Here is an 11,515-nt window from a genome sequence, read left to right as displayed (position 1 = left end):
GAAAAGGTGCTAACAAGTCCAATGTTTGTGCCACCGCAAGACGAACGCAACTCTCTTGTCATTTCTGGGCTGGAATAATTAAGGGTATTTATTATTCATGGCAATGATTACTCCGTTCTCCATCCTCGTGTAATTACAAACATAAGTATAATGTATATAATGATGATGCTCGTGAGTAACTCGCCGTGAGTTGGTTTAATTCGACTTTTCATGCCGTAATTATGACCAGCCTCCGTGGCTGGTTGTTCACCTGAGCATTCCAGGTATTCCTCGACTTACAACCTTCGTTTAGTGACCAATTGAAGTTACAACGAAGGAAGGAGGATAGACGTCTCCAGAGGTGGTATATTCAGCCGAGCCGGTTCGAAACGGTTCAGGCGAACCGCTAGCAGCCACATGCGAGAGGGCCCAAGAATGCCCACTCACCCGGGCACAATCCCGTCCTATATTGCTGTGTTTTTGATGCCACATGGCTGTGCAGACGGCACACACGCACGAATTGCCGTTAACAATCGGGTTAACTAATTTAACAACTGCCGTGATTCCCTTAGCGACGGTGGCGAAAAAGGTCGTAAAAGGTGGCAAAAAACTCACAGAACAGTCACTAAATGAGCTGTTATAACTTGATGCTTATCCGTGCAATGTTTTGTGCTGGAAACCGGTGATTACAACTAGAAGTAATCACCGGTTTCCAGCACAATGCCAGAGCAAACAATGGGTTCATTTAATGACAGCTGCATTCCCTTTACCAACATGGTACTCGCTTAATGACAGATGCAAAAAGGTCCTAAAAGCGGTCACGGTTAGGTGATAGCATGCTTGTTGACCATTGTTACGGCCAAAAATTGCAGGCTCCATCACGGACGTAAGTTGAGCTACATAACATGGCCCTTAATAGAAAAATTGGCCTTCCCTTGCTTTAAACTACGAATTGTGGCTTCACAAACCAGAATATCAAGCACAAGGAGTTGGATCCTGGCGACTACCAGTAGTCCTCGTCTTACAACAGTTCACTTAGTAACCATTCAAAGTTACGACGGCCCTAAAAAAGGGGACTTATGACTGTTTTTCACACTTACGACCATTGCAACATCACCATAGTCATGTGATTAAAATTCAGATGCTTGCTTCGTATTTGTGACAATTTGCAGCGTTCCAGGGACTCACGCGATCCCCTTTTTGCGACCTTCTGACGATTCACTGAACAACCGTGTTCCTAATTTAACAAAGGCAGCGATTCACTTAACGAAGGTCGTAAAATGGGGCAAAGCTCACTTCACAATGTCTCGCTTAGCCACAGAAATCTCGAGCCCAATTGCGGTCGTAGGTCGAGGACTGCCTGTATTTCCTTTCTCTTTCTCTTTGAACCTCTCTCTTCACAACAGCTGCTTTCTATCCCTTTTAACCCAATTAAAACTTAGTTGATTAATCACATAGCTTAATTAACCGATGGCTCCTGGATAGCCTCTGCATATGGAAAAGTCTGTTGCTATTATGGGATTATTCCTGCAAAAAAAAAACAACCACATTTCTGCAAAGAAAAGAATGCTTTTCCCTAAATTTCCACTTCAGGTATATAAGCTGATTCTTTTGAAATCTTTTTTTTTTTTCCTGGTATTCAAGTACTGTAATCAGGAAACGTGGAAAGAATTCAAATCATCGGGCATTTTTGAGGGCTTACATGAAATCAAAGCTCTTTTGTAACCATGCGATGACAAAAGGAGAACCTGTCAGCTACGGAAAATCTATAGAAAATAATTTGTTTTAAAGTATTTTTTTTTTCTTAATGGATTGTGAATCAAAAGGGGCTAGGTTGCATTATAAAGCTGGAACAAGGACTAATAGCATAGCCCTTAGACTTATGTACCATTTCACAGTGCTTTTCCAGCCCTCTCTAAGTGGTTTACAGAGTCAGCCTCTTGCCCCCCAACAATCTGGGTCCTCATTTGACCCCCCTCGGAAGGATGGAAGGCTGAGTCAACCTTGAGCCGGTCAGGATCGAACTGCCAAATTGCAGGCATCTGGCAGTCAGCAGAAGCAGCCTGCAGTACCACATTCTAACCACTGCGCCACCACGGCCCTTCCTTCCTTCCTTCCTTCCTTCCTTCCTTCCTTCCTTCCTTCCTTCCTACCTTCCTTCCATCTACCCACCCATCTACCCATCCTTTCCTCCTCCTCCCATCCATCCATCCATCCATCCATCATCCATCCATCTTTTCCTTCCTTCCTTCCTGCCCTCCCTCCCTTTCTCCTTCCTTCCTTCCTTCCTTCCATCCATCTATCCATCTACCCACCCATCTACCCATCCTTTCCTCCTCCTTCTATCCATCCATCCAACCATCCATCATCCATCCATCCATCTTTTCCTTCCTTCCTTCCTGCCCTCCCTCCCTTTCTCCTTCCTTCCTTCCTTCCTTCCTTCCATCTATCCATCTATCCACCCATCTATCCATTCTTTCCTCCTCCTTCTATCCATCCATCCAACCATCCATCATCCATCCATCCATCTTTTCCTTCCTTCCTTCCTGCCCTCCCTCCCTTTCTCCTTCCTTCCTTCCTTCCTTCCTTCCATCCATCTATCCATCTACCCACCCATCTACCCATCCTTTCCTCCTCCTTCTATCCATCCATCATCCATCCAACCATCTTTTCCTTCCTTCCTTCCTGCCCTCCTTCCCTTTCTCCTTCCTTCCTTCCTTCCTTCCATCCATCTATCCATCTACCCACCCATCTATCCATTCTTTCCTCCTCCTTCTATCCATCCATCCAACCATCCATCATCCATCCATCCATCTTTTCCTTCCTTCCTTCCTGCCCTCCCTCCCTTTCTCCTTCCTTCCTTCCTTCCTTCCTTCCATCCATCTATCCATCTACCCACCCATCTATCCATCCTTTCCTCCTCCTTCTATCCATCCATCCATCCATCATCCATCCATCCATTTTTTCCTTCCTTCCTTCCTGCCCTCCCTCCCTCTCTTTCTCCTTCCTTCCTTCCATCCATCTACCCACCCATCTATCCATCCTTTCCTCCTCCATCCATCTTTTCTTTCCCTCTCTCCCTCTCTCCCTCCCTGTCTCCTTCCTTCCTTCCTTCCTTCCATCCATCCATCCATCTACCCACCCATCTACCCATCCTTTCCTCCTCCATCTTTTCCTTCCCTCTCTCCCTCTCTCCCTCCCTGTCTCCTTCCTTCCTTCCTTCCTCCCCAAACAATAGCACTTATGTACCACTTCACTGTGCTTTCCAGCCCGCTCTAAGCATTTTACAGAGTCAGCCTTTTGCCCCCAACCATCTGGGTCCTCATTTTACCGACCTCGGAAGGATGGAAGGCTGAGTCAACCTTGAGCCTGGTGAGATTCGAACTGCCAAATTGCAGGCAGCCGGCAGTCTGAGCAGAAGGAGCCTGCAGTACTACATTCTAACCACTGTGCCACCCGGGCTCTTAATGGATAGGATGGGACCCCTTACCTTACCGCCCAGTCTTTTAAAGCTTGTCAGCTTTAAGATGAATGGACTTCAGTTCCCAGAATTCCCCAGCCACTAAATGACCGTGTTTTTAGTGACGGTTCAAAGTTACAACGACACTGGAAAAAAAGTGACTTGGGACTATTTTTCACAGAACTGTTGTAAGATCTCCCGGATCCCATGATCAAAATTCATATTTATGATGACTGGAGTGTCCCAGGTCACGTGATCGAAGTTTTGCAACCTTCTGATAAAGCAAACTCAATAGGGAAGCCAGGTTCACTTAACATCTTCGGCGATTCGTTTAACAACAGTGGCAAAGAAGGTCGAAACAATGGGACAAAACTCACTTAAGAAACATCTCGCTTAGCAAGAGGAAGTTTGCGTTCCGTTCTGGTTGCAAACCGAGGGCTGTCTATAATGAAGTTAGTAAAACGGTCGCTAAGTGAATCCAGCCTCCCCATTGACTTGGCTTGTCAGAAGGTCACAAAAGGGGATCACGTGACTCCGGGATGCTGCGAATGTCATAAATATGAGTCAGTTGTCAAACATCCGAACGCCAATCACATGACCCAGGGGGGACGCCGTGACGGATGTTAACTGTGAAAAACAGTCCTAAGCCTCATTTTTCAGTGCCGTTGTATCTTCGAACAGTCATTAAACGAACTGTCATAAGTAGAGGATCACCTCTATCACCATGGGGATACTGCAACGGTCATAAGTGTGAAAAACGGTCTAAAGTCCCTTTATTCAGTGCCGTTGTATCTTCGAACGGTCACTAAACAAACTGTTGTAAATGGAGGACTACGTGGACCACCATGGGAGATGCTGCAGAGATCGTAATGTGAAAAACAATCCTCGGCCCCTTTTTACAGTGCCGTTGTATCTTCGAACAGTCACTAAACAAACTGTCGTAAGCCGAGGCCCACCTCTATCACCCCGGGGATGCCGCAACGGTCATAAGTGTGAAAAACGATCTAAAGTCCCTTTATATTCAGTGCCGTTGTATCTTCGAACGGTCACTAAACGAACTGTCGTAAATCGAGGACTACGTGGACCACCATGGGGAATGCTGCAGAGGTCATAAGTGTGAAAAACAATCCTCGGCCCCTTTTTACAATGCCGTTGTATCTTCGAACGGTCACTAAATGAACTGTCATAAGTAGAAGATCACCTCTATCACCACGAGGATGCTGCAACGGTCGTAAGTGTGAAAAACGGTCTAAAGTCCCTTATTCAGTGCTGTTCTATCTTCAAACGGTCACTAAACGAACTGTCGTAAATCGAGGACTACGTGTACCACCATGGGGGATGCTGCAGAGGTCGTAAGTGTGAAAAACAATCCTCGGCCCCTTTTTACAATGCCGTTGTATCTTCGAACGGTCACTAAACGAACTGTCGTAAGCCGAGGACCACCTCTATCACCCCAGGGATGCCGCAACGGTCATAAGTGTGAAAAACGGTCTAAAGTCCCTTTCTTCAGTGCTGTGGTTAACTCCGGTCGCTAAACGAACGGTTGCAAGTCGAGGACGAGCTGCCGTGGTGCAAAACATCTGGCGCATTGAGCCGCCCGGCGTAGCTGCGTGACGCCAGCAGAGGCCACCAAGCCGGTTCTACAGGTTGCCGTTTCCCCATCCTTTCCATCCTCCCCGTTTCCTGCAGGGCTGCACCCTGGCAAAGGTGGCACATCAGTGCCTCCCGTGCTCTGGGCAAAGATCCAGCCACACCTGCCCGCCCATCTACTTGGCACCTGGGTGGCCAGGTGAGGCAGGTCGTGACCTCGTCGCTCGTGGCAGGATGTCCTAGACAGGTGGATGACAGATAGATCTATTACTGCACGGGTCAAAATCCCGGGGCCGGTCCATTAATTGTGCTCCCTTGAAAGACAAAGCTGAGTAAACACTTCCAGCAGAAGAAAAGGCTGGTTTTATTCCACTTACGACAGTTCGCTTAGTGACCGTTCGAAGCAGGGGTGAAATGCTCGCGGTTCGGACCAGATCGTCCGATCCGGTGGGTGGTTCGGAGAACCGGTACCAAAAATCCCTGCCCCACCCCCCTGTCCAGCTGAGCCGCACAATCATCAGAGGCTTTTTTTAATAATTTTTTTTACAACCTCTTCGGCCAAAAAAATGCTTTTAAAAGTAAAAAAAATAAGCCTCTGGTGATCGCGCGGCTCAGCTGGGATAATCAAAGGGATTGTCAGCTGATGATCCCAGCTGAGTTGCCTGATCGGCAGGTGCTTTTTTTCTTTTAAATGCCTCTGACGATCCAAGCTGAGTTGCCTGATCATCAGAAGCATTTTTTCTTTTAAATGCCTCTGACGATCCAAGCTGAGTTGCCTGATCATCAGAGGCTTTTTTTCTTTTAAATGCCTCTGACGATCCAAGCTGAGTTGCCTGATCATCAGAGGCTTTTTTTCTTTTAAATGCCTCTGACGATCCAAGCTGAGTTGCCTGATCGGCAGAGGCTTTTTTTCTTTTAAATGCCTCTGACGATCCAAGCTGAGTTGCCTGATCGGCAGAGGCTTTTTTTTCTTTTAAATGCCTCTGACGATCCAAGCTGAGTTGCCTGATCATCAGAGGCTTTTTTTCTTTTAAATGCCTCTGACGATCCAAGCTGAGTTGCCTGATCATCAGAGGCTTTTTTTCTTTTAAATGCCTCTGACGATCCAAGCTGAGTTGCCTGATCATCAGAGGCTTTTTTTCTTTTAAATGCCTCTGACGATCCAAGCTGAGTTGCCTGATCGGCAGAGGCTTTTTTTCTTTTAAATGCCTCTGACGATCCAAGCTGAGTTGCCTGATCGGCAGAGGCTTTTTTTTCTTTTAAATGCCTCTGACGATCCAAGCTGAGTTGCCTGATCATCAGAGGCTTTTTTTCTTTTAAATGCCTCTGACGATCCAAGCTGAGTTGCCTGATCATCAGAGGCTTTTTTTCTTTTAAATGCCTCTGACGATCCAAGCTGAGTTGCCTGATCATCAGAGGCTTTTTTTCTTTTAAATGCCTCTGACGATCCAAGCTGAGTTGCCTGATCATCAGAGGCTTTTTTTCTTTTAAATGCCTCTGACGATCCAAGCTGAGTTGCCTGATCATCAGAGGCTTTTTTTCTTTTAAATGCCTCTGACGATCCAAGCTGAGTTGCCTGATCGGCAGAGGCTTTTTTTTCTTTTAAATGCCTCTGACGATCCAAGCTGAGTTGCCTGATCGGCAGAGGTTTTTTTTCTTTTAAATGCCTCTGACGATCCAAGCTGAGTTGCCTGATCATCAGAGGCTTTTTTTCCTTTAAATGCCTCTGACGATCCAAGCTGAGTTGCCTGATCATCAGAGGCTTTTTTTCTTTTAAATGCCTCTGACGATCCAAGCTGAGTTGCCTGATCATCAGAGGCTTTTTTTCTTTTAAATGCCTCTGACGATCCAAGCTGAGTTGCCTGATCGGCAGAGGCTTTTTTTTCTTTTAAATGCCTCTGACGATCCAAGCTGAGTTGCCTGATCATCAGAAGCTTTTTTTCTTTTAAATGCCTCTGACGATCCAAGCTGAGTTGCCTGATCATCAGAAGCTTTTTTTCTTTTAAATGCCTCTGACGATCCAAGCTGAGTTGCCTGATCATCAGAGGCTTTTTTTCTTTTAAATGCCTCTGACGATCCAAGCTGAGTTGCCTGATCATCAGAGGCTTTTTTTCTTTTAAATGCCTCTGACGATCCAAGCTGAGTTGCCTGATCGGCAGAGGCTTTTTTTCTTTTAAATGCCTCTGACGATCCAAGCTGAGTTGCCAGATCGGCAGAGGCTTTTTTTTCTTTTAAATGCCTCTGACGATCCAAGCTGAGTTGCCTGATCATCAGAGGCTTTTTTTCTTTTAAATGCCTCTGACGATCCAAGCTGAGTTGCCTGATCATCAGAGGCTTTTTTTCTTTTAAATGCCTCTGACGATCCAAGCTGAGTTGCCTGATCGGCAGAGGTTTTTTTTCTTTTAAATGCCTCTGACGATCCAAGCTGAGTTGCCTGATCATCAGAGGCTTTTTTTCTTTTAAATGCCTCTGACGATCCAAGCTGAGTTGCCTGATCATCAGAGGCTTTTTTTCTTTTAAATGCCTCTGACGATCCAAGCTGAGTTGCCTGATCATCAGAGGCTTTTTTTCTTTTAAATGCCTCTGACGATCCAAGCTGAGTTGCCTGATCATCAGAGGCTTTTTTTCTTTTAAATGCCTCTGACGATCCAAGCTGAGTTGCCTGATCGGCAGAGGCTTTTTTTTCTTTTAAATGCCTCTGACGATCCAAGCTGAGTTGCCTGATCGGCAGAGGTTTTTTTTCTTTTAAATGCCTCTGACGATCCAAGCTGAGTTGCCTGATCATCAGAGGCTTTTTTTCTTTTAAATGCCTCTGACGATCCAAGCTGAGTTGCCTGATCATCAGAGGCTTTTTTTCTTTTAAATGCCTCTGACGATCCAAGCTGAGTTGCCTGATCATCAGAGGCTTTTTTTCTTTTAAATGCCTCTGACGATCCAAGCTGAGTTGCCTGATCATCAGAGGCTTTTTTTCTTTTAAATGCCTCTGACGATCCAAGCTGAGTTGCCTGATCGGCAGAGGCTTTTTTTCTTTTAAATGCCTCTGACGATCCAAGCTGAGTTGCCTGATCATCAGAGGCTTTTTTTCTTTTAAATGCCTCTGACGATCCAAGCTGAGTTGCCAGATCGGCAGAGGCTTTTTTTTCTTTTAAATGCCTCTGACGATCCAAGCTGAGTTGCCTGATCCTCAGAGGCTTTTTTTCTTTTAAATGCCTCTGACGATCCAAGCTGAGTTGCCTGATCATCAGAGGCTTTTTTTCTTTTAAATGCCTCTGACGATCCAAGCTGAGTTGCCTGATCGGCAGAGGGTTTTTTTCTTTTAAATGCCTCTGACGATCCAAGCTGAGTTGCCTGATCATCAGAGGCTTTTTTTCTTTTAAATGCCTCTGACGATCCAAGCTGAGTTGCCTGATCGGCAGAGGCTTTTTTTTCTTTTAAATGCCTCTGACGATCCAAGCTGAGTTGCCTGATCGGCAGAGGTTTTTTTTCTTTTAAATGCCTCTGACGATCCAAGCTGAGTTGCCTGATCATCAGAGGCTTTTTTTCCTTTAAATGCCTCTGACGATCCAAGCTGAGTTGCCTGATCATCAGAGGCTTTTTTTCTTTTAAATGCCTCTGACGATCCAAGCTGAGTTGCCTGATCATCAGAGGCTTTTTTTCTTTTAAATGCCTCTGACGATCCAAGCTGAGTTGCCTGATCGGCAGAGGCTTTTTTTTCTTTTAAATGCCTCTGACGATCCAAGCTGAGTTGCCTGATCATCAGAAGCTTTTTTTCTTTTAAATGCCTCTGACGATCCAAGCTGAGTTGCCTGATCATCAGAAGCTTTTTTTCTTTTAAATGCCTCTGACGATCCAAGCTGAGTTGCCTGATCATCAGAGGCTTTTTTTCTTTTAAATGCCTCTGACGATCCAAGCTGAGTTGCCTGATCATCAGAGGCTTTTTTTCTTTTAAATGCCTCTGACGATCCAAGCTGAGTTGCCTGATCGGCAGAGGCTTTTTTTCTTTTAAATGCCTCTGACGATCCAAGCTGAGTTGCCAGATCGGCAGAGGCTTTTTTTTCTTTTAAATGCCTCTGACGATCCAAGCTGAGTTGCCTGATCATCAGAGGCTTTTTTTCTTTTAAATGCCTCTGACGATCCAAGCTGAGTTGCCTGATCATCAGAGGCTTTTTTTCTTTTAAATGCCTCTGACGATCCAAGCTGAGTTGCCTGATCGGCAGAGGTTTTTTTTCTTTTAAATGCCTCTGACGATCCAAGCTGAGTTGCCTGATCATCAGAGGCTTTTTTTCTTTTAAATGCCTCTGACGATCCAAGCTGAGTTGCCTGATCATCAGAGGCTTTTTTTCTTTTAAATGCCTCTGACGATCCAAGCTGAGTTGCCTGATCATCAGAGGCTTTTTTTCTTTTAAATGCCTCTGACGATCCAAGCTGAGTTGCCTGATCATCAGAGGCTTTTTTTCTTTTAAATGCCTCTGACGATCCAAGCTGAGTTGCCTGATCGGCAGAGGCTTTTTTTTCTTTTAAATGCCTCTGACGATCCAAGCTGAGTTGCCTGATCGGCAGAGGTTTTTTTTCTTTTAAATGCCTCTGACGATCCAAGCTGAGTTGCCTGATCATCAGAGGCTTTTTTTCTTTTAAATGCCTCTGACGATCCAAGCTGAGTTGCCTGATCATCAGAGGCTTTTTTTCTTTTAAATGCCTCTGACGATCCAAGCTGAGTTGCCTGATCATCAGAGGCTTTTTTTCTTTTAAATGCCTCTGACGATCCAAGCTGAGTTGCCTGATCATCAGAGGCTTTTTTTCTTTTAAATGCCTCTGACGATCCAAGCTGAGTTGCCTGATCGGCAGAGGCTTTTTTTCTTTTAAATGCCTCTGACGATCCAAGCTGAGTTGCCTGATCATCAGAGGCTTTTTTTCTTTTAAATGCCTCTGACGATCCAAGCTGAGTTGCCAGATCGGCAGAGGCTTTTTTTTCTTTTAAATGCCTCTGACGATCCAAGCTGAGTTGCCTGATCCTCAGAGGCTTTTTTTCTTTTAAATGCCTCTGACGATCCAAGCTGAGTTGCCTGATCATCAGAGGCTTTTTTTCTTTTAAATGCCTCTGACGATCCAAGCTGAGTTGCCTGATCGGCAGAGGGTTTTTTTCTTTTAAATGCCTCTGACGATCCAAGCTGAGTTGCCTGATCATCAGAGGCTTTTTTTCTTTTAAATGCCTCTGACGATCCAAGCTGAGTTGCCTGATCATCAGAGGCTTTTTTTCTTTTAAATGCCTCTGACGATCCAAGCTGAGTTGCCTGATCATCAGAGGCTTTTTTTCTTTTAAATGCCTCTGACGATCCAAGCTGAGTTGCCTGATCATCAGAGGCTTTTTTTCTTTTAAATGCCTCTGACGATCCAAGCTGAGTTGCCTGATCGGCAGAGGCTTTTTTTTCTTTTAAATGCCTCTGACGATCCAAGCTGAGTTGCCTGATCGGCAGAGGTTTTTTTTCTTTTAAATGCCTCTGACGATCCAAGCTGAGTTGCCTGATCATCAGAGGCTTTTTTTCTTTTAAATGCCTCTGACGATCCAAGCTGAGTTGCCTGATCATCAGAGGCTTTTTTTCTTTTAAATGCCTCTGACGATCCAAGCTGAGTTGCCTGATCATCAGAGGCTTTTTTTCTTTTAAATGCCTCTGACGATCCAAGCTGAGTTGCCTGATCGGCAGAGGCTTTTTTTCTTTTAAATGCCTCTGACGATCCAAGCTGAGTTGCCTGATCGGCAGAGGCTTTTTTTCTTTTAAATGCCTCTGACGATCCAAGCTGAGTTGCCTGATCGGCAGAGGCTTTTAAAAGAAAAAAAGCCTCTGCCAATCAGGCAACTCAGCTGGGATCATCAGAGCCTTTTGAAAGCATTTTTCATCAGAACCGGTAGTAACAAATTTTAGATTTCACCAATGTTTCGAAGTTACGGCAGCACTGAGAAAACCGACGGCTGTTTTTCACACTTACGACCCTTCGCAGGATCTCCATTATCATAGGATCGAAATTCGGACACTTGGCAACTGGCTCATATTTATGACAGTCGCAATGTTCTGGGGGTGGGTGTCCCGTGATCTCTTTTTGCGACCTTCTGACGAGCAAAGTCAATTGGGGAAGCTGGATTCGCTTAACAACCGTGTGTCTCATTTAAGAACGGCGGTGATTCCCTGAACAAACGTGGGGAGAAAAGTCGTAAAACAGGGCGAAACTCACTTAACAAACTTCTCTAACAAGTTTTTTTTTTTTTTTTACTTTTAAAAGCATTTAAGGAATAGAATAGAAATAGAATAATAATGGAATTGGAATGGAATGGAATGGAATAGAAATAAAAATAGAAATAGAAATAATAGAAATAGAAATAGAAATAATAGAAATAGAAATAGAAATAGAATAGGAATAGAATCAGTTGGAAGGGACCTTGGAGGTCTTCTAGTCCAACCCCCTGCTCAGGCAGGAGGCCTTACACAATTT

The sequence above is a fragment of the Pantherophis guttatus genome, chromosome 7 (assembly GCF_059756535.1).
Source record: "Pantherophis guttatus breed Tessera chromosome 7, ASM5975653v1, whole genome shotgun sequence".
Lineage (NCBI taxonomy): Eukaryota > Metazoa > Chordata > Lepidosauria > Squamata > Colubridae > Pantherophis > Pantherophis guttatus.
The sequence above is the reverse complement of the archived record's forward strand: the minus strand, read 5'-3'. Positions refer to the sequence as shown.